The sequence below is a fragment of the Alligator mississippiensis genome, chromosome 4 (genome assembly GCF_030867095.1).
Source record: "Alligator mississippiensis isolate rAllMis1 chromosome 4, rAllMis1, whole genome shotgun sequence".
NCBI lineage: Eukaryota > Metazoa > Chordata > Crocodylia > Alligatoridae > Alligator > Alligator mississippiensis.
This window is the reverse complement of record NC_081827.1, coordinates 146,406,476-146,426,020: the sequence shown is the minus strand read 5'-3', so window position 1 is coordinate 146,426,020 and position 19,545 is coordinate 146,406,476. Positions and strand designations below refer to the sequence as shown.

General features: G+C 47.2%; 1 long non-coding RNA gene across 3 annotated transcripts; it reads right to left on the bottom strand.

Annotated features, from left to right (window-relative positions):
- Positions 1 to 90: 90 nt before the first annotated feature.
- On the bottom strand, positions 91 to 18,076 carry LOC132250245 (uncharacterized). Of its 3 annotated transcripts, XR_009461901.1 has the most exons (6): positions 17,945 to 18,076; positions 16,418 to 16,472; positions 11,998 to 12,173; positions 10,574 to 10,882; positions 8,699 to 8,830; positions 91 to 1,233 (listed from the first exon to the last, which is right to left on the bottom strand). It is a non-coding gene; the product is annotated as an uncharacterized LOC132250245 (long non-coding RNA). The 3 variants fall into 3 exon arrangements; XR_009461902.1 differs by lacking the exon at positions 16,418 to 16,472 and having other exon boundaries at positions 91 to 1,237; XR_009461900.1 differs by lacking the exon at positions 16,418 to 16,472.
- Positions 18,077 to 19,545: the final 1,469 nt, after the last annotated feature.

Here is a 19,545-nt window from a genome sequence, read left to right as displayed (position 1 = left end):
GATCAAAAATTGCCGTTTGGCCTAGCCGAATAATTTCCACAGAAATGTGTCTCTTGACAAAATCCCATACAATCAACACTGAAAACTTGGTTAAGACAATCAAATGTAAGCAGTTATTTTTGCAAGGTTGAAACATTTTGTTTTGACATTTTCAGAATCAAATATTTTGATTTTCCATTCTGAATCAATACCAGATTTTTACAATGTGTACACATTATGCTTATATTTATACAATATGCAGATTTACTGCCCCACACATGATTATAATTATTCTATTAGTTATGATAAATCATAAAAATGATAGAGTTAAATTATAGAAACAATTATATAAAGCAATTTTGAAATATATAATACTATGATAATATAATGTATATAGAATAGTATATGAATATATTTTATATATTAATTATATATATTACATCACATCATGTATATTGCATCATATTTGTCATAATTAATATGTATGTACCTATGTATTGAGAAATGTATGCTATAATTATAACTTATGATGCATTTGACAACATTTCAAAAGTTGGAATCAAAAACACTGGTCAATGTTTTGATGGAATTATAGTGAATATTTTCTCAGAAACCTGCCCCCTGGGGAAGTTCAAGTCTATTTTGAAATGTAAATACATGTCAAAATACAGTAATATCCGGTGAGCAATTTGGTATTCATAGAGCTTGACTACTATTACACAAGTAATATCTCTTATTTCTCAGGCAGAATTTTGTAATCCGGTCATAGTTTCAGTTTCATAGTGACACTCTTGAATCTTTTCAAAGTAGATTTCTTTCTTTCTTCATATGGTTGGGTTTGGACATTTGTTCCATTTTTCAATGTTGGTATGACAGAGTTGTCTCCCTGCCCCCCAGCTGCCACCTCTTTTTAACTTCTTTTCTAGGTTTTTGCTTTTTCATCAAGCTTTTATATTTAATTTCCTCAAGTTTTCATTTTAATTTTTCACATTTTCCAGTATTTCAGCTTTGACATTATTTTTTCTGGACTAAAGTTTTTGGATTTTCCCCTCTATTTTTGTTTTTGTTGTTATTTTATTCTCAGTTTTTGGGTATATGTTTTAGTGAACGTTATTGGCATTTACACCTTTCATCATCTTCTTTTCCCTGGCTTTTATTTTGATGTTTTCCTTTTTGTTGCTGCCCTCTTTCCTTCTTGTCTTTATAGCTTCTTCCTTCTTTTTATTTCAAACAGGCTGAAATATCACAATTCTTCTTCCTGATATTTCCAGGATCCACATTAAGAAAAAGAGAGAAAAGTTGATAAAAATATTAATGAAAAATGAACACCATAATAGGCTCACTATGACACCTGTGAAGTGGAGGCAAAGAGAAAACTTGGGATGAAATAAAGTTTTATATTTTGCAGTCAGCTCTAGTTTTGATGTGGTACCAAGATCTGGAAAATTATCCCTAAAGAGCCTCCACCCCACAGTGCTGACACCTGGGCTGTTAACAGACCAGAAAAGGTCCGCATTCACAGCCTGCCACAATCTTGATCCTGACAGAGATATTTAGTTACTCATGTAACCAGCTAGAGCGTTGATGTGCAATTGAACTATAGCTTTCCTGAGCAGAAGTCCCAGACTCCTGTAAGGAAACAAAGTGCTAATGATTGTTGTAATTAGGCTGCTGTTAAGTGTATCAATGAAGGAGAAGAAGTGAAACCTCCTTTGCCGCAACTCTAATGAAGCTGTACCCCACAGGCCTCCCTGACTCCAAACTGTGGCACATTGCAGTGTTGTCCCTGTAGAACTGGGGGTAGGATGTGCCCCCACATCCTTTCTCTAGCCCTTGGGCAGCTCTTGGTGGAGGAGGAGGGTGATATAGATGATGGGTTGGTTTAGACCAGATCTTGCAGTCTTTTAAAACATGGAGCAGGTCCTCAAGTAATCCATTTATAAGCACTTACAGGAGAAGACAGTTAACAGTCAGTACAGATTTGCCAATGGCAAGTCGTGCCTTACCAAACTGATTGCTTCTATGATGAGATGACTGGCTCTGTGGATCCAGAGAAAGCAGTGGACATGATATACCTTAACTTTAGCAAGCCTTTTGATATAGTCTCCCACAGCATTCTTGCAAGCAAAGTGAGGAAGCATGGGTTGGTTGGATGAATGGATTGTAAGGTGGATAGAAAACTGGCTGGATCTTTGGGCTCAATGGATAGTGATCAATGGCTGTCTAGTTAGCAGCTGGCATCAAGCGGAGTGCCATGTGGGTTGGTCCTGGGGTTGATTTTGTTCAATGCCTTCATTAATGACCTGGAAGATGGGATGGATCAGCAAGTTTGTGGATGACACCAAGCTGTGGGGAGTAGTAGATATGCTGGAGGATAGGGCTAGGATTTGGAGGGCATGTCTACATGTGCTATTAATGCTATAAAGTCTTACTGTGCAGTAAGCCTTCCATGGAAGCTCATCTACATGTGTTCTCTGTTGGAAGAAAATATGCTCCAAATAGGAGCAGCCCAGTACAGTGCTGCTTCTGCCCTGCTCTGGCCCCCTGAAGCAGATAGGGAAAGCTCCAGGTTCCCCCAGGTTGCTAGCCCAGGAGCTATCAGGGAACATGGGACAGTTCTGATGTGCGTAGGCCTAGGAGAGCTCTCCTGGCTGAGTGGCAGCTGTCTTCTTGCCCATACACAGGAGTCCTCATGTACATGGGTCTGGAGACAGCTGCCACTGCAGAGCTCTCCCAGACCCATGCACATGGGGATAAGCTGTGTGGGGGCGGGGCGGGAGCTGTTCCACTGTTGGGGCAGCTCCCAGCCAGTGCCCAGCTTGGTGAGGAAATCTCTGAGGATCTGGAGACTTATTTGGAGCTGCTCCAGAAGTGAGACAGCTCCTTGTCAGCCCTCAGCTGCTTGGGGAGATTCCCACCCAGCCAGTGACTGGCTGGGACCTGCCTCAGAAGTGGAACAGCTCCCAGCCAGCTCCCAGCTCCCCACAGTCCTGGCGCTGCTCAGTTCCCATCTCATGTGGGGAGCTGGAAGGTGATATGCACTGGGACAGGGCGGGGCAAAAAGCTATCTGTATTTACAGGTAGTAACTAACTGTACAGTAGACTAATTGACTGCACAGTAAATGGTGCACATATGTAGACAGTGATACTTTACTGTGCAGTAGAATATTCTACTGTGCAGTAAAGTGTCTTATATAGCTATAGCCAGAGCAACCTAGAAAAATTGGAGGATTGGGCCAAAACAAATCTTATGCGATTCAGCAAAGCCAAGTGCAAAGTTCTGCACTTAGGACAAAACAATCCCATGAAGCAGTATAGGCTGGGGACCAACTGGCTAACAAACAGCTCTGCAGAAAAGGACTTTAGAGTTACAGTGGACAATAAGCTGGATATGAGCCAACAGCCTGCCCTTGTTGCCAAGCAAGCTAACAGCATACTGGGCTGCATTAGTAGGAGCCTTGCCACCAGATCAAGGGAAATAATTCTTCCCCTCTATTCTGCACTAGTGAGGCCACATCTGGGGTACTGTGTCCAGTTTTGCCTTCCCCTACTACCCCTACTGCAGAAAGGATGTGGACAAGTTGGAGAGAGTCCAGCAGAGGGCAACAAAAATGGTGAGGGGGCTAGGGCACACAAATTCTAAGCAGAGGCTGAGGAAATTGGGCTTATTTAGTCTACAGAAGACAAGATTTGAGGAGGGATTTGATAGCAGCAAGATTTGAGGAGGGATTTGAACTATCTGAAGGGTGGTTCCAAAGAGGATGGAGCTGGACTGTTCTTAGTGGTGGCAGATAATACAAGAAGGAGCAAAGGTCTTAAGTTGCAGCAAGGTAAGTTTAGGTTGGATATTAGGAAAAATGTTCTTACTAGGAGGGTGGCGAAGCACTGGAATGGGTTACCCAGAGAGGTGATGGAAACTCCATCCCTGGAGGTTTTTAAGGCTCAGCCAGATAAAGCCCTGGCTGGGATGATCTAGTTGGGGGTGGTCTTACTTTGAGCAGGCGTTAGACTAGGTGACCTCCTTAGGTCCCTTCCAACCCTAATTTGCTATGATTCTATGATTCTTTTGCTGAGAAGTTGTTTTAGCCCCCGAGTCTGGGGCTGGGACTAGGAACAGGGTGACTCAGTCAGGCTCGTGATGTGCATCAGGTGACACTGTGGGGACTGAACCCGTCAGTGTAGAAGAGCGGGGAAATCACATGCCAGCTTTGGACATAACCACAAACCACAGGCACTGTCAGCCCTTGGTTGGTACTTGACAAAGAAAAGGGAATCCTGATTTCATCCGGTGTCTTGTGACACAAGATTTTTTGGTTATATGATTAAATTTAGGCAATTTGAAGCATTTCTACAGAAATAGGTCCCACGGGACAAAATTCTATGGAAATAGCAGAGAAACATTTGAGAAAGTCAAACACTTCTATCTCAACCTCTTTGGGAAAGATGGTTTCAATTTTCAATTTCAAAACTATTTTTCATTTGGACATGGACCTATTTTATATAATGATGAGTAACAGCAAGGAATGAAAAGATTGGAACTGAAACACCATTTTATCTAAAAACAAAATGATTCCATTAGCCAAAATATTTTTTTTATTCTGATTTTTTCATGTTGTGGGAAATTTCAAACATTGATGTTTGTGCCCTTTGGGAATCAAAACCAATTCAAATGTCTGGCATTTCTAATGCAAGAGAAGTTCTGGCTCCTAGACAGACTTATATATAATAATCCTAATATGGACTCTTACATACCATATCATGGGATCTTCATCTCTCTGTGGAAAGGGACTATGCAATGGGCAGGAAAAAAATAGACCAAATAAGGTAAATGCAGTTGACCTGTTTGCTGTTTCAATTTCATTTAGTTGATTAGCCCTAGGACTGATTTAGCTTTTCCTATTTCATATATAGATAGATATAGATATAGATATATATATTAGGGATGTTTCATTTTAATCATGGAAAAATGTGGATTTTATGTTACTTTTTTAAAACCAAAAATTGGGGATTTTTTAAAAATCAAAGTAAACCAGGATCCCTGGTGTTCAGACCCCCCCCCCGCACAAGTCTTTCTATCCATGCCACAACATCCAGTCTATCCACCAGTCCCGCACCCTCCCCATCTCCTCACCCACTCAGCTAACAGGAGTGTGAGTCACCCAGTGATGACCTGACCTCCCTTCTGCAAGCTCAGCCTTGTCAACAGAGCACTCATCCACTCTGAAGCCAGAAGGATTTCCTACGAAGCACTTGTCCCCCATCAATGATCAACTCTTTTTTCCTTCCATCCTTTCCAAGCCTTTGGCCCCAGGGGATCTCATGGCTGCAAAATCTGCTGTCTCCCTGTACATTGTAAGAGAACTAAACACTTGGCTTCCTCAGGAAACCAGCAGCTTCTCAAAGCCCTGCCGTTGTCTAGCCATCCCAGGACATGGTGTACAACAGCACTGTTTTATTCTCCTCCATCCCCAACGCATGGTTTGCATGGCAACCCTGTCACAATCTGCAAGGTTCGTTACTGGAAATGCTCTAGTGCTGATGATATGCCAGAAGAAAGCAGTTGAAACAATATCTCCCAAACCAGATAATGAATGTAGTTAATAGTCTAGACTCCTTAGCAAGAAGGATTTCCCTATACCCTGCAGTAGCATCCAATTCTGAGACCATTTTAGCCTCTGACATCTAAGCCAATGTCTGTTCTACTGCAGGAAGCATGTGTCTTCCTCTGTATATAGGTTTTGGGGGTTTTTTGAGTAAGGTCCACACAAATGCTAATGTTTCTATTCATCTTTGGTACTACAATTATTCCTGCACACTGCTCTGTGGGTTCATTTATTTGGGAAATAACCCCCATTGTTTCCATCCCTTTTAATACTTCCTTGACTTTCTATTGCAGAGGAATGAGGATGTTGTGCCAAGGGGCTGTCAAGGCAAATGGAGTTGGTGATAGCATCAATTTACATTTATCTTCTCCTGACAGCTTCTCCAACCCTTTGAAGATCCGAGGATACATCTCTTGTATGGTTTACATTTGGCTATTAAATGAGTCCAGTTTCTTTATTTAGTTTAGTCCTTGTATTGCTGGAAATTCCAGTAAGGGAACTGTTAACCCTTGTACCACATAGATTGTGATAAATTTTCCCTCCGTTTTCCAAAGTCCCCTTAAATTGGTCACATACTTCTAATTCTGTATTATTTGCTCCTCTGAAAATTTTATGTGACCTTTGCAGACCTCCATCTGAGGATGGCTCATACTCCTTTGTGGGAATTACAGTAACAGCAGCTTCAGTGTATATTTTGAATGTAATGATTTGACCATTGAGATCTGCATTAGTGTACAAAGGTGTTGATTCTTCTATTCCAATGGTGCTAAAACTGTTTTGCTGGTGGACTGGATGGGCAGTGGCTAGCCAGTCGATGGGCCAGATCCAGCTTGTGGTCCCAATCTACCACCTGGGGTAGTTGTGGTGGGACACTACCCAGCCAGGCAGAAGGAAGGGAGCAGGCCAATTTCAAGCCAGCCCCACTCAGGGGTAGGGAGCTTGATGCCTGACCCCTGTAGTGGGGAGGGAGCATGGCCCAGACCCAACCAATGGTATAGGATTTGGGGTTTGCAAATTTGGCAGTAGGGAGTGGTAGCAGTATTAATTATTACCAGTCCCCTGCTACCAAATTTCCTGACCTGTGGAGAGCCACACATGCTGCATACCATGGCTCTGTGCACTACATTTGGCCTGTGGGCCAGAGGTTGGACACCCCTGTTCTATTGAGTGTATAATTCCTAATAGCATAGGCTCATTGTCATCAGATGCCACTTATTCCTCCGGAATTATTTCCACTGGCCTGGATAATATTCACTCCTTTGCAAAATATTGTTTCTTTTGGCATCTCCTGCATTCTTGTACATATTGCTGGACATTGTCGTCAGCAGTAGCTTTGGTGTTTTGCCACATATGCCACACCTTTCACTGCTTTCACCATTAAAGTTTCTTGATTGTTTTTGCCTGTTTTTTGCTCTATTTTTATATTATAGCCTAGGTCCCTTCTTTTCTTAGATCTTGTCACTTTACTATATCAATGTTATCTGATGAAGTTTTAGTCTTTGCTAAAGTTTACTTTACCCTGTAGGTCATAATGCTTTTTTTTTAATGTTCCTTTCATCTTACCTTTTGTTGTGGCTTTTGTTAATGTGTGTTCTTGTGTTAACTGTAGTTGTGCTGATAAAGTGGCATCTATGATGCCTACAGCAATCCTGTCTCTTACGAGTTCTTCTTTCAAACCTCCATAATCACAATGCTCAGCAAATGTGTGAACTGCAGTAATAAAAGATTCAGCTGTTCCCCTTTGTTCCTGGTATCTCACATTAAATGTGGCCTTTTTATATATCACATCTCTTTTCCCTAAAAGAAGGGCCTCAAAAGCACCCTTCACCTTTTTTTAGTATTTATTTTCTTCTTTGTGGAGGGGGAGGGCACATAGAACACCTTCCGCAGCCTCTGCCATGGCCAAGATGAGACAATGCCTGGTTATTACTGTATTTTTCCTGGCAAGCTGGAAAACATCTGGAACCACTCAAACCTTCTGATTCAGCAAGGCCAGATGCATGCATTACCACCACTACAGTTGTCTAGCAGAGCATCTGTTACAGCCTCCATAGTTGCACTGGGCTTTCTGCCTGCCTCCTCCCTGCTGTGGTACACAGTCTCTCCTTAACTCTGTCTGCACTAGGGTAGTTTTGTGGCACCTCCTCCTCCCGCCTCACAGCACAGCTCAGCAGGTCGCATCTCCTCAGTGGGTCTGTGGGCTCCTATGTGCCCCAGCCTAGTCCCCACCACTGAGAACCTGGTTACTGCTACGCTTGGTTGTGAGAGCAGCACAGAACAAGGGCCCTATGTCTCTCTCTCCATCCCTGCAACCTAGTGCCCTCAGTAAATGCCTCCACAGCAGCCCATGATTGTGCCATTGAATCTGTGTGGGAGACAATGGATTTCCAGCCTTGCCGACCCAGGATCAAGCCGAGTGTGTTCATGATAGCACAGAGCCGGCAGCTCACCGGTTTCGGGTGAGCCCTGGACTGTCTGGACATGTGCGATTCTCATCTGTGCCTCTAGGTGGCACCAAGATCAGCCTTAGCAAGGAGAGCGAGCCCATTGTATGCGAATCTAGTGTAAAGATTGAAACCAGAACCCAGTTTGAAAAGCAGTGAGGATCAGATCCATCCTCATGTCACCAAGGATGGAGCCAAAGTGATCTAGGGGCTGCGCTGCTCCCTCTGGTGCCAGGGCACCCACAGGCTGCGTTGTAGTAGTGGTGGGGTAACCCTGTTTCTACCTGGGCATGTCCCCTGGTGAGTCACCATCTGCATCAGCACTCTTGAGGTGCCTAACCTTCTCTACTGGGGGCTGCAGGAGAGGATCTTGCGCTCCCCAGACTGCCCCACCTTCATTCCCACGCCTAGCTCTGGACAACAGTATCTGATTATTTACCAGGGTATAAGATAATACAAGAAACTCACCATAATTCAGGCAGCAGTGTTGTAACCCCTTCTACCCACCCCACACACATATTAAATACAGAACTATTCCAAAACAGCACTCCAGACTGTCACAGATGGACCCACAGGGGAGATCTGTATGTATAAGGAAGACGGATTCAGTATTTGTAGTAATGACACTTCTAGGCTTGGCCACGAGGTTGGGTTGAAGGTACAAAGACAAACCTGCCTTGCCTGCACCATGAGTTTGTCATCCAAGATGGCTCAAGGTCCCTTTCATTTCCTGTCAGAAAACAACTGAAGTCACCAGGCTCAACAACAGCAGTAGAATTGTGCAGGAAGGCCAGACTGCAGCTCCTGTGGAGAGAGAGAGGGGGTGAGAGTTGCTCTGCATGGAAGAGCCAGACCCATTCCTGCCAGAGAACTTCAGAGCTTTATTGGGAGGACCCTGCTCCAAGTTTCCAGGTACAAACTCTGATCTATACAACTGGGAATCCTGTGTTGAGCAGTCCCCACTGCGGAGACTCGAGGCCAGCTGTATGAATGATAGAGTGACCGCATGTCCAGCTTCACTGAGGCCACCTGAACCAGGACATGTTTGACACTGGGTGCAGGAGATGAAGCATAGTCAGCTATGGGTACAAGGAGAGAGGTGGGGATTTTGTAGGCCATACCTCCTTCTTGTGTTCTGCCCACCCCCTCACTGCTGGCTGTCCCTTGTGGAAGAATTAAGCTCATGACATTAGTGTTTGGGTGAGGGGTGGAGCTTCTCACAGACTTCACCCACAATGCTGTCTCCTTCCAGTCCAGGTAAGCAGTGTAGGACACAGATGATTCCCTAGACCTCAGCTTCATGGCTTTGAGCAGCCAAGAAACATTCCATCAAAAATCTACATTGTTATCCTTGTGCTTCAGAAACAAAACCACAAGAGGATTTTGATCCCCTTGTTTCAGAGTGGGGAAACGTAGGGCTGGGGACATGTGGAAGTGCCTAGGGCAGCACCCCACATTGTGGGGAACATTTTCCCTAGCTCTACTGTATGATGTTTCATAGATTCATAGATGTTAGGTTCAGAAGGGACCTCAATAGATCATCGAGTCTGACCCCCTGCATAGGCAGAAAAGAGTGCTGGGTCTAGATGACCCCAGCTAGATGCTTATCTAACCTCCTCTTGAAGACCCCCAGGGTAGGGGAGAGCACCACCTCCCTTGGGAGCCCGTTCCAGACCTTGGCCACTCGAACTGTGAAGAAGTTCTTCCTAATGTCCAATCTAAATCTGCTCTCTGCTAGCTTGTGGCCATTATTTCTTGTAACCCCTGGGGGCGCCTTGGTGAATAAAAACTCACCAATTCCCTTCTGTGCCCCCGTGATGAACTTATAGGCAGCCACAAGGTCGCCTCTCAACCTTCTCTTGCGGAGGCTGAAAAGGTCCAGTTTCTCTAGTCTCTCCTCGTAGGGCTTGGTCTGTAGGCCCTTAACCATACGAGTGGCCCTTCTCTGGACCCTCTCCAGGTTATCCGCATCCCTCTTAAAATGCGGTGCCCAGAATTGCACGCAGTACTCCAACTGCGGTCTGACCAGCGCCCGATAGAGGGGAAGTATCACCTCCTTGGACCTATTCGTCATGCATCTGCTGATGCACGATAAAGTGCCATTGGCTTTTCTGATGGCTTCGTCACACTGCTGACTCATGTTCATCTTGGAGTCCACTAGGACTCCAAGATCCCTTTCCACTTCCGTGCCACCCAGCAGGTCATTCCCTAGGCTGTAGGTATACTGGACATTTTTCCTCCCTAGGTGCAGCACTTTGCATTTCTCCTTGTTGAACTGCATTTTGTTGTTTTCTACCCACTTGTCCAACCTGTCCAGGTCTGCTTGCAGCTGTTCCCTGCCCTCTGGCGTGTTGGCTGCCCTTTGGTTGGGGATACCCAGCTGGAGTGAGATTGGAAGTGACAGGATCCGCCCCCTGCATCTCTTCATTTCAGATTAAAAGTTCTGTGTTTGTTGTGCAGGAGGTAGATCTTTCATGTTCAGGTGGACTTGCAGCCCTACCCTGACCACTGATCAGTGACAGGGAGTAAACCCCAGAAAGAACTTACCTGGCAGTTCAATGTCAACCTTTAGCAGACAGGTATTGTCATCCATATTGAAAAACCTGTAGGAACCGACATCCCCTTTGCTGACTTCTGGGGCATGGAAAGTCCCTTGCTTCACAGTCGCCTGTCCTTGGAAGTCGTTTGTGTAGTTCACTGAAGTCACCTTTGAGAAGGTGTAGGCCAGCCAACATCTTGAGGCATTGCACTTGCAAAAGTCAAAGCGGGTGATTGATGAGCTGATCCAGATGTCCAAGGACTCTCCTATGTTTGCACAGCAGCTGGTAGCCCTGGAGCAATTAACTAAGGGGGGACCTGGAAACGAAAGCAAATATCCATTGCCATCTCACTGGCTAGTAAGGGAGCAGAGCAGAGGAACAAAGACCCAGGATATGCGTAGAGCATAACATTGCAAATCAGGACTCCTCTCAGCACTGGAAGTAAGGAGTGCAGATTGGATGGTTTACAGATGGATCCAAGACTCCAAACATAGGAGGGAATTAGAGATAAGTGCCTTAAGAGTCAGAAGTGGAGGGGTGGAATCCAAGACTCTTGGTTTCTATCCCATGGCTGTAGGCAAATATTTGGGTTTAAATTCTGAAGCAGGAGGATGTGGCTCACATCTCTCTTTATTAGTTCTGACAGTTTTCTCCCACCCTCCAGGGGAAGGGCCATTCCTCTGTTTCTAGTGCTGTGGGCCTATGCTTTATAAAGTGGAAGGTCACAGGTTACAGGTGTCTGTGTAGTAAAGACCCAATTTTGTGAGGCCTCTTAGGCTCTATCTGGCTTGAAGGAGGGACTCTATTCAGCCAGCAGCTTTTCCTGCCTCTTGCGACACAGGCATTGACTGGGGTGGAGAGTGCTCAACAGACACAGCCCCTGCACCTAATGTTTCCTGCATATATCCCCTGAACACTGCCCAGTCTCCATCTCATGCTTGAACAGCCACCCTACCATGGTTTCCAACCTCCAAGGACCTACTCCCTGGAGGAAATATGTCTCATTGTGATGAGGCTTCCCCAGAGGAGAAGATCTGGTGCCAACTACACATGGAGCTGGGAGAAGCTCCAGCTGCTGGAAGGAGATTTCACTCTCCCCATGGACCTCTAAAACCATGAGTCTGTTAGGTCTGAGGTACTCACAGGGTCACAAACCTCTGAGAGTAGCCAGGAGATGGGATCCAGAGGCCACTTTGGCATGACATGATGTGCACTCATGCAGCGGGTATGGCTTATAGAGAAGATAACAAACTTCTATTGCTCCCAGCAAGTGGAGCCTGCCCTTTACCTGAAAGAGGCAGGGGTGGCACTGAGGGTCCTGGGTTCATGCTCCATCTTATGGAGGCAAACCTATACCCATAAGACACTGCCTAGTCATGGGTTAGGAAGTCTTATGGAAAGGTCTGGTTCTCTCCTGACTCTATGCCTCACCTGGACACTTCTTCCAGGATTGATTCCCACAGACCAGTGTGGCTAGGAGGAGACACACCCACACAGGCCCTGTATATGCACCCACAGGCTGGTGAACCATGGCAGGGAGAAAGCGTTGATTGGGCATTGCAGCACACAGGTCCCTGGAACAGCCTTGGTATGAGCTGGATACGGAGCTGTGGAGAGAGAAAGAGAGAGATCACAGCTGTGAGCACAAGTCCTGAGAGTTGAGTATCTGGAAGGAGATGGTCAGGAGACTGTGGTGACAGAGTGGGACAGCTGTTTCTGGGGATACAGAGTCACTCCAGGGTCATTCTGGAATCAGTGCCCAGTTCCAATTTCACTTGGATCCATGGGATCACCAACACCAGAGCTATGTCAGGCTGGAAGGGGCCCACTGAGGTGCCTAAGGCAGGCCCAGTCTTCCCAGTATATCTTTAGGAGGTGCCCATCTGTTGGTCTGACCTGGCTGACAGCAACTTGGCCTGACCCAGTACTCAGCCACCTTCTCCAAGAAGGAATCAGGCACCAGCCCTACGAGCGGCTATGGGGTCACATCTCTCACAGAGGATGGGATATGAGGTATTCCTTAGTACACTCCATCCAGACTTGGTATTTTTCTAATGACCACCTGATGACTGTGGTCAAAGCCTTATGGATTAATTGTGTAGCTCCATGCTGCCCCTACGCCACACCCCAAATCTCGCAGATGGCATCATCATGGACATTCTCTTTGTCACACACCTACACTCATGGCAGCTCTCCTCTGGGCTCTCAATTACCTCAATCACTCTCACAGCCCCACTCGAGTCTCCAGGCCTCTCTGTCCCTCACTCAGCTGCTCTCTGGCCTGTCAGACCCTTTGGCCCAACGCTCAACAGTCCTGCAGGCTGCCAGACACCTTGGTCCCTCATTTGGCCCCTTCCTGAGTCCCTTCAGTCAGCCCTTCTCTGGGCTGCCAAGCCCCTCAGTTTTACTCTTGACCCCTTTTTAGTCTCCCCAACTCTCTGGTCCCAACTTTGGGCCCCTGGACCTTACTGGTCCCTCTATATTCCCAGCCACTCACTGAGCTGCTAGGAAACTTCCAGTCCCACTCTTTCCCTGCCCTTGTTGGGTCACTGGATCCCTCTTGTGTTGCTTTGTCTCTAGACCCAACTCTGAGCCTGTGGATCCTTCTGGTCCTGGTCTTTTCTGGCCCCTGGCTGGGCCTCTGGACCATCCGGTCCTGCTTGTGCTTTGCAGGACCATCTGGTCTTGGTCTGCTCCAGCTCCCCTAGCCATTCCCTGTGAAGGGGTGACCAATAAGGCAGCAGGGGCTAGAGTTTTAGGGTGTGCCAGACTTGTCCTTTCCTGAGGTTTGACCACTTTCTAGGGGCTGCTTCTCTAGGAGCAGTCCCACCACCAGGACCCCAAACCCCAGTAGGATGCAGTTTTCGGTCTTACCCAGGACCAGCTTAGGCCCTGGCCTCCATCCCCAGAGCTATGATTTACCTGTCCAGTAACCCTGGTTACAAACTCCTTGGCCCCTTACCAGTGTCACCCTTCTGGGCTCCCTTGGCCCCAGCTCTCTCTCTTTCTAAGCCCCTGGTCTCACTGGCTCAGATCCTCTTTTCCTTCTGATGGCCCTATCCCAGCCATCCTCATTCTGAGCCTCGGTTTCTCTGACCCCTTCCTATCCAGGAGTGGTCCCACCTTGACCTACAGCTTATTCCAGACTCTTGCCCCACCCTGGACCCCTCTCCAGCTCTGGCAGTCTCCCACTGTGGCTACTTCCAGCCTTTGGCCCTTCCCTGGGCCCTGGCCCCATTGCCAGGCCAGTAAGATTCCTCTGGAATCACAGCCTGCTAGCCCACACTGACTCAAGGGTCTGGTCTTGTGGGACTCTCAACAGGTCTTCTGCACTGAGCTTCACCCTCTGGGCTCACCTGAGCCCCAGTCTGGGTCCCTAAGAACATCCTACAGACCCTTAATTCCTACCCAAACCTCCAGACTGCTTCACCTGTTGCAGTCCCTGTTGACCTTTTGGAGCTGCAGCCTTCCTGCTGAAACCATGTTCTCTCAGCAGGCTCCGAGATGTTACTGCCGGGCTTCTCTCAGGGACTGGGCTTATACACAGTCCAAGCCCAGTCTTCATCCTGAGTCAGGTGACTGTCTCTGTCAGGTTTAGCCTCACCTGCTAGCTCCCTGGAGTCAGCTGACTCCCAAGCAGCCCTGGCTCGCACCTGCTGTTGGATTTGCAGGCTGCCTAACCTCTTAAGGCGGGCACCCCCAGTGCCCTGCCACACTCCTCCTGGGTGGCATATGTCCAACCTACATTAAAGACCTTCCTCCACATGAGGGGGATCCCTGCCCTACTTTGGGGACCTACTCAAGGCCTGAAATGGCCCCACACAACTCCCAAACAGCTCCCCATGTCCCATCAACCTCCTTTTACCAAATAGACAGAGTTTGGGGTACACAGGGTGTGCTCCCCCAGGCCCTGGCACTCATGAACACCAACACCTCCAGTTGCTTTGGAGCACTTGGCTGTGAGCACCCTCCAGGCCATCTGCTTTCCCACCCTACTCCTGGAACAGGACAGGGGAGAAGTGCCTTCCCCCTCCTTGCTCCTATGTGAGGCTGTCCCTCCCCTCTCCATAAACAGTGGGAGATGGTTTGGGCCAATCTCAGCTTGGAGGCAGCTCAGATCAGGGCCTCTCAGGCACTGCAGGAGGAAGAAGGGTAGGAGAAAGGGAGCAGGTGCTGGTGCCCTGTAGAGCCCATTGCCTAGGGTCAGTGTGGTGGGGGCACCTGATCAAGCACTCACCAGCTCTGCAGCTCCTATAGAGGTGAGAGATGTTGTGCCTGTTTTCCACAAGAGAGCTGACTTATATATACAAACTTGAGCATGTTACACAGGAGTCAGGAAACTGCAAAAACTTGGGCGGGGGAGTGGGGGTTTGGGAACAGAAAGAAGCTGTAGTTACAGAAAACCACAAAGCAGCTTTTGCCTCTGAGCTGTCAGCCAGGCCACATGGAGACTCTGATGAGAGACACTGGCTGGACTCTTGGCCTCTCTCTCAGGTGTACCTTCCCCAGAGGGCTTCTGTGTGAAGATGAAGGGATAGAGAGTATATGGGCATGGGGGAGGAGGGAAGAAAAGAGAGAGAGGTTATCTGAGGATGGATAGATGGATGGATGGACATTGCATGGAGATGGATAAATACACATGTACAGGAAGGGATGAATTGAGGAAGTTTATGGTAAGGTTTATGGGAAAAGCAGATGGATGGATGGATGGATGGATGGATGGATGGATGGATGGATGGAGGGGAGGTGAGGATAGATGGGCAAATGTGTGGAGTGACATAAGGTGTACAGGGATAAAGAGAGAGAGAGAGATGCTGTATAGGGATGGATGGATAGATGATGCATGGGGATGCAGGGAGCAAGGTATATATTGGGCATGGGTGGAAGAACAACTATGGAGTGACAAAACTCACAGGCAGACAGACAGACATTCATTTCTCCTCATGCCACAGCTGGACTTTCTCTGTGTCATGACTGCAACCACAGTTTTGCCCCTAGAGTGACTTTGTGGAGACAAGGCTCAAGGCTGGAGTGGTGGAAGGGGAGGTCTTTCTGCTTTACTGAGAGACACCAGCACAGCCAATGTCTGCCTGTCTCCCTCATTGCTGCTCATGCTCCTTGGCTTGACATGGAGGCACTCCACTCCACATACCCACAGTTGGGCAGGAAGGCGAGAGCACGATAGTCTCATGGCCTTGCTCTGTGTGGGAGGCTAACATCCCCACATTGGGTTTAGGCTCAGCCCTAAAAAGGGTCCTTCTCAGTCTGGGTTTTGAGGATCCAGGCCCTTTGAGGATCTGGACTCAGAGTGCAGCCCCTGGTGCTAGGGAGGTGGATACACCCCCAAATCCTGAGGTAGCTTCTATGGATGGGGCTCTGTGGGGATCAGCTGCCCACCATGCTGGCACCTCATGATAGTTACAGCTGGGGGCAAAACAGTAATGATATATTTCTTCCCTACACTAAGGTTACCATATTTCCAGTTTCAAAAAAGAGGACACCTGTGGCAGGGGGGGAGGAGGGGAGGGGTATGTGATTGTGGGGGGCAGTGATATGTCTGTGTCTTACCCCTGCTCCTCACTCCCAAGCCACAGCTCCCCCAGCCCTCCTGCTTCCCCTCACTCCCAATCCACAGCCCCCTCCCTCTGTCCCTGTTGACTACCCCACACTGCCCCCCTGCAACCCCACTGGTTCTCCTCACTCCCAACCTGCCCCCCCAGCCCTGCCAGTGCCCCTCACTCCCAACCCACAGCCTCCTACCCCCCAGCACTGCTGCCCATGAAGCTCTCTGCTGCCCATGAAGATCCCCCCCACCCCTTTCCCCCACTGGAGGGACAAGCACCTCCCCTACCTCTCCCCGCTTTGCTGAGTCCAAGCAGCTCCTTGTTAAAGCAAGCCAGGAAGCACTGGGAAAGCAGAAACAGAGTAAAATCCCGGACATTAGCTGCTATTTTTAGAAACCGACTGGACAGGGATGGGAGGGCCCAAAAAGAGGGCATGTCCAGTAAAACTTGGACGTATGGTAACCCTACCCTACACCCCATTCTGTTTATGAAGTTATTTTAATTTTCAGGGTTTAAGTCATTGTGGACTTTTGGCTTGAACAAGATTTCCAAGCAAGAGATTCCCCTCTGGCTTCTGAATGCTGGTGAAAAAAATAAAATTGTGGGTTTTTTTCCCCTCGTTTTAGAACTAGAGAAAATCTAGATAAAAATAAAAGAAGGAAAACGAGAGAGCTGAAAGTAAACCACAATGTACATAATCAAAAACATGAGGAAAAGTATTCAGCCAGAAACTACATGAGAAATAAGGAAGGAAATGCAAGTCTTGGACATTTGAAACAAAGAATAACCTACAATCTGGGGAAAAAATGAACACCTGAAAGAGCTGGAAAAAATGAAAACCCGAACATTGAAAAAGAATAAAAATCCAGAAAATTGAACAAAAACAAAACCATGGTAGCAAAAATGAGAAAACCCCAGAAAGTTGGGTGGAAATTGGAAATAAATCCCAGAAACAACACAACAAGTAAAAAATCAAAATAAAATACAATGCAAAGCACTCCTGTGAATATGCTGGAAGCTGTATAGCAGTAGTACTGCCAACCCCACCATGTCCAAAATCATGAGACAAACTTAAAAATCAAGAGATTTGGAATGTAAATCATGTGATGCTATTTTTGAAGTGTGTGTGTGTGGTGGGGGGGGCATTATCTGTGGAGATGTGAGGGGCTGTGAGTGGGGGTGTGGGTGGGGGTGGAACCTTGGGGGGGTCCCTCCATACCCTGGCAGGAGTGAGGGGCAGCAGCAGGGCTGAGGGGGTCTATGGCTTGGAAGTAAGGGGCAAACACACACATACACAAGACAGCATCCAGCAGGTAAGTGGAGAGGAAGGGGCAGGGGCAGGGCTTACCACTGTTGGTGGGGGCTGTCTGCACCCTGCTCAGCATTGCCTTTTACCAGGGAGCTGCATGATGCCATTGTGCCTCCTGCTGCCCACCAGGTGGGCAGGAGATGTGCAGTGTGGCCAGAATGTGGCACCTGGGGCCGTCCAGTGGGTGGCAAGAGGCACATTGGCATCATGCAGCTCCCAGGGCAAAGGCAGCAAGGCACAGAGAGGCTGCCTGCCTCTGTCCTGCACACAAATCCGGGGGGCACATGTCCCCCATGCTTCTCTTGGGGATGCACACTATGGTGGGGAGCCACAACCCCACCACCACACTCTGGATGCAGTACTGGCAGCTCTGTCACAAAACCTGTCCTGGTCCTGGGGCCCCATTCATCCCAGCCACTGCCCTACTCCTTCACCATGGGGGTCTCAATCTGCACCCCCGAGCCCCTTCTCTCTCTCCCTAGCCCCTTACCATCCACAGACTTACCAGCTGGGTGCTCTCGACACGCACCAGAAGAAAAACACCTGAGATTTGAGGGTTGTATCCCGAGATCATGAGTTAGAGTTCGTTTGATTTGGAAGTCAGGAGTCTTGTGATTGTTTCATGAGAGTTGGCATTACAGCTATAATACTAAAACCACAGACTAGCCAAACATATACGTCAGCTTCCTGTGTTGCCTACGTAAGCAATCCCCGCAGGGAAAGACTGCAGTCAATCTTGTTTCTTATAAAAGCAGAATTTCAAAAAAATCAGGAATTAAAAAAATGCAGGAGCATCAAGGTCTTTAGTCTAAGTTCAGTTTTGTTTATACTTTCAATTTTTTGGATTTTAGATTGTATATCATCATTTATGTATGAAATCAAATTGATTTTAAAAGGAAAAAGAGTTGCAAAATGAAAATCATGAAGCAACCCCTTAAAAAATGTGGGTACAGAATGGGTTGATTTCATTTTTATGCTGTTTCAGTGGGTTTTTGTAAGAGAAATGTCATCAACACATTCATTCTGTTGGAAAAAGTTTCACTTTTGACAAACCAACACTTGGCTACAAAAAGGGAAATATTCAGTCAGGAAACACTGGATCAGCTAAATCTGGTTGTACTTATAGCCCCAGCTTAAATCACTGACTCTGCTTGGATTCGTGCTTTTGTTGTATTTTTAAAAGAATCTTATTATTACCTATAGTGGCTTTCTCAAGATGCTTTTCAAATTCTATTTGGACTGGCCTTTTTGTGCTTTCCCACGTCCTTCCTTTGGGCACACCTTTCATTTTTGGAACAACGCCTCTTATAGTCCCCTTAACTATGCTATTAAACTATGAGTGGTTTAAACTAGACTGCTTGGTGTCCTTTGTGTTTAAAAGCAGTATAGGCTTTCCCTGAGCCACTAATATGGTGTCTTTAGAAAGCATTGAGGTTAGCTGTAGGCATTTCTTAACTACAAGAATGTTGAATTTGATGATATTATAAGCACTATTACAGAGCTCCCCTACAAAAGTTTATTAGCTCTTAAGCATCTGCACCCCTAGCTGCTGACAGACAAAACTCGTGCCATGGGTGCTTGTGGGACTGACTCTTTCTGTCTTGGGGTAGTTGATTGTCTGTATTGATTCTTTCCTCTCCTTAGCTTGGTTTTGTAGGTGCTAAGTTTTGCCTGTTACCAGCTAGAGGTGCAGGGCCCCAGAACACCCCTGCACAGATCTCTGTGACAGCTGGCAGGCATCGTGGCCACAGCAGGGGCTACTATCCCTGCAGCTGTCACCCCGCTGCGCCTTAACACACAGTGTCACCCATGGCATGAGTTTTGCTTGTCCACAGCTTGAGGGGTAGTTCCCCCCAAACCCCTGCACCGATATTCTTGAAATTTGGCAGGCTTTGTGGCCTCAGAAAGAGCTACCAGCACTGCAGTTTTGACCCCCCTGTGTTATAACACATAGATGTGACAGGAGTTTGGCTTTCAAGAATTTGGAGTGCAGTTCCCCCCCAAACCCCTACACCGATCTTCTTCAAACTTGGCAGGCTTTGTGGCCTCTGCAGAGTCTACAATCCCTGAAAATTTAATCGAAATCAGACAAAAACAACAAACTTA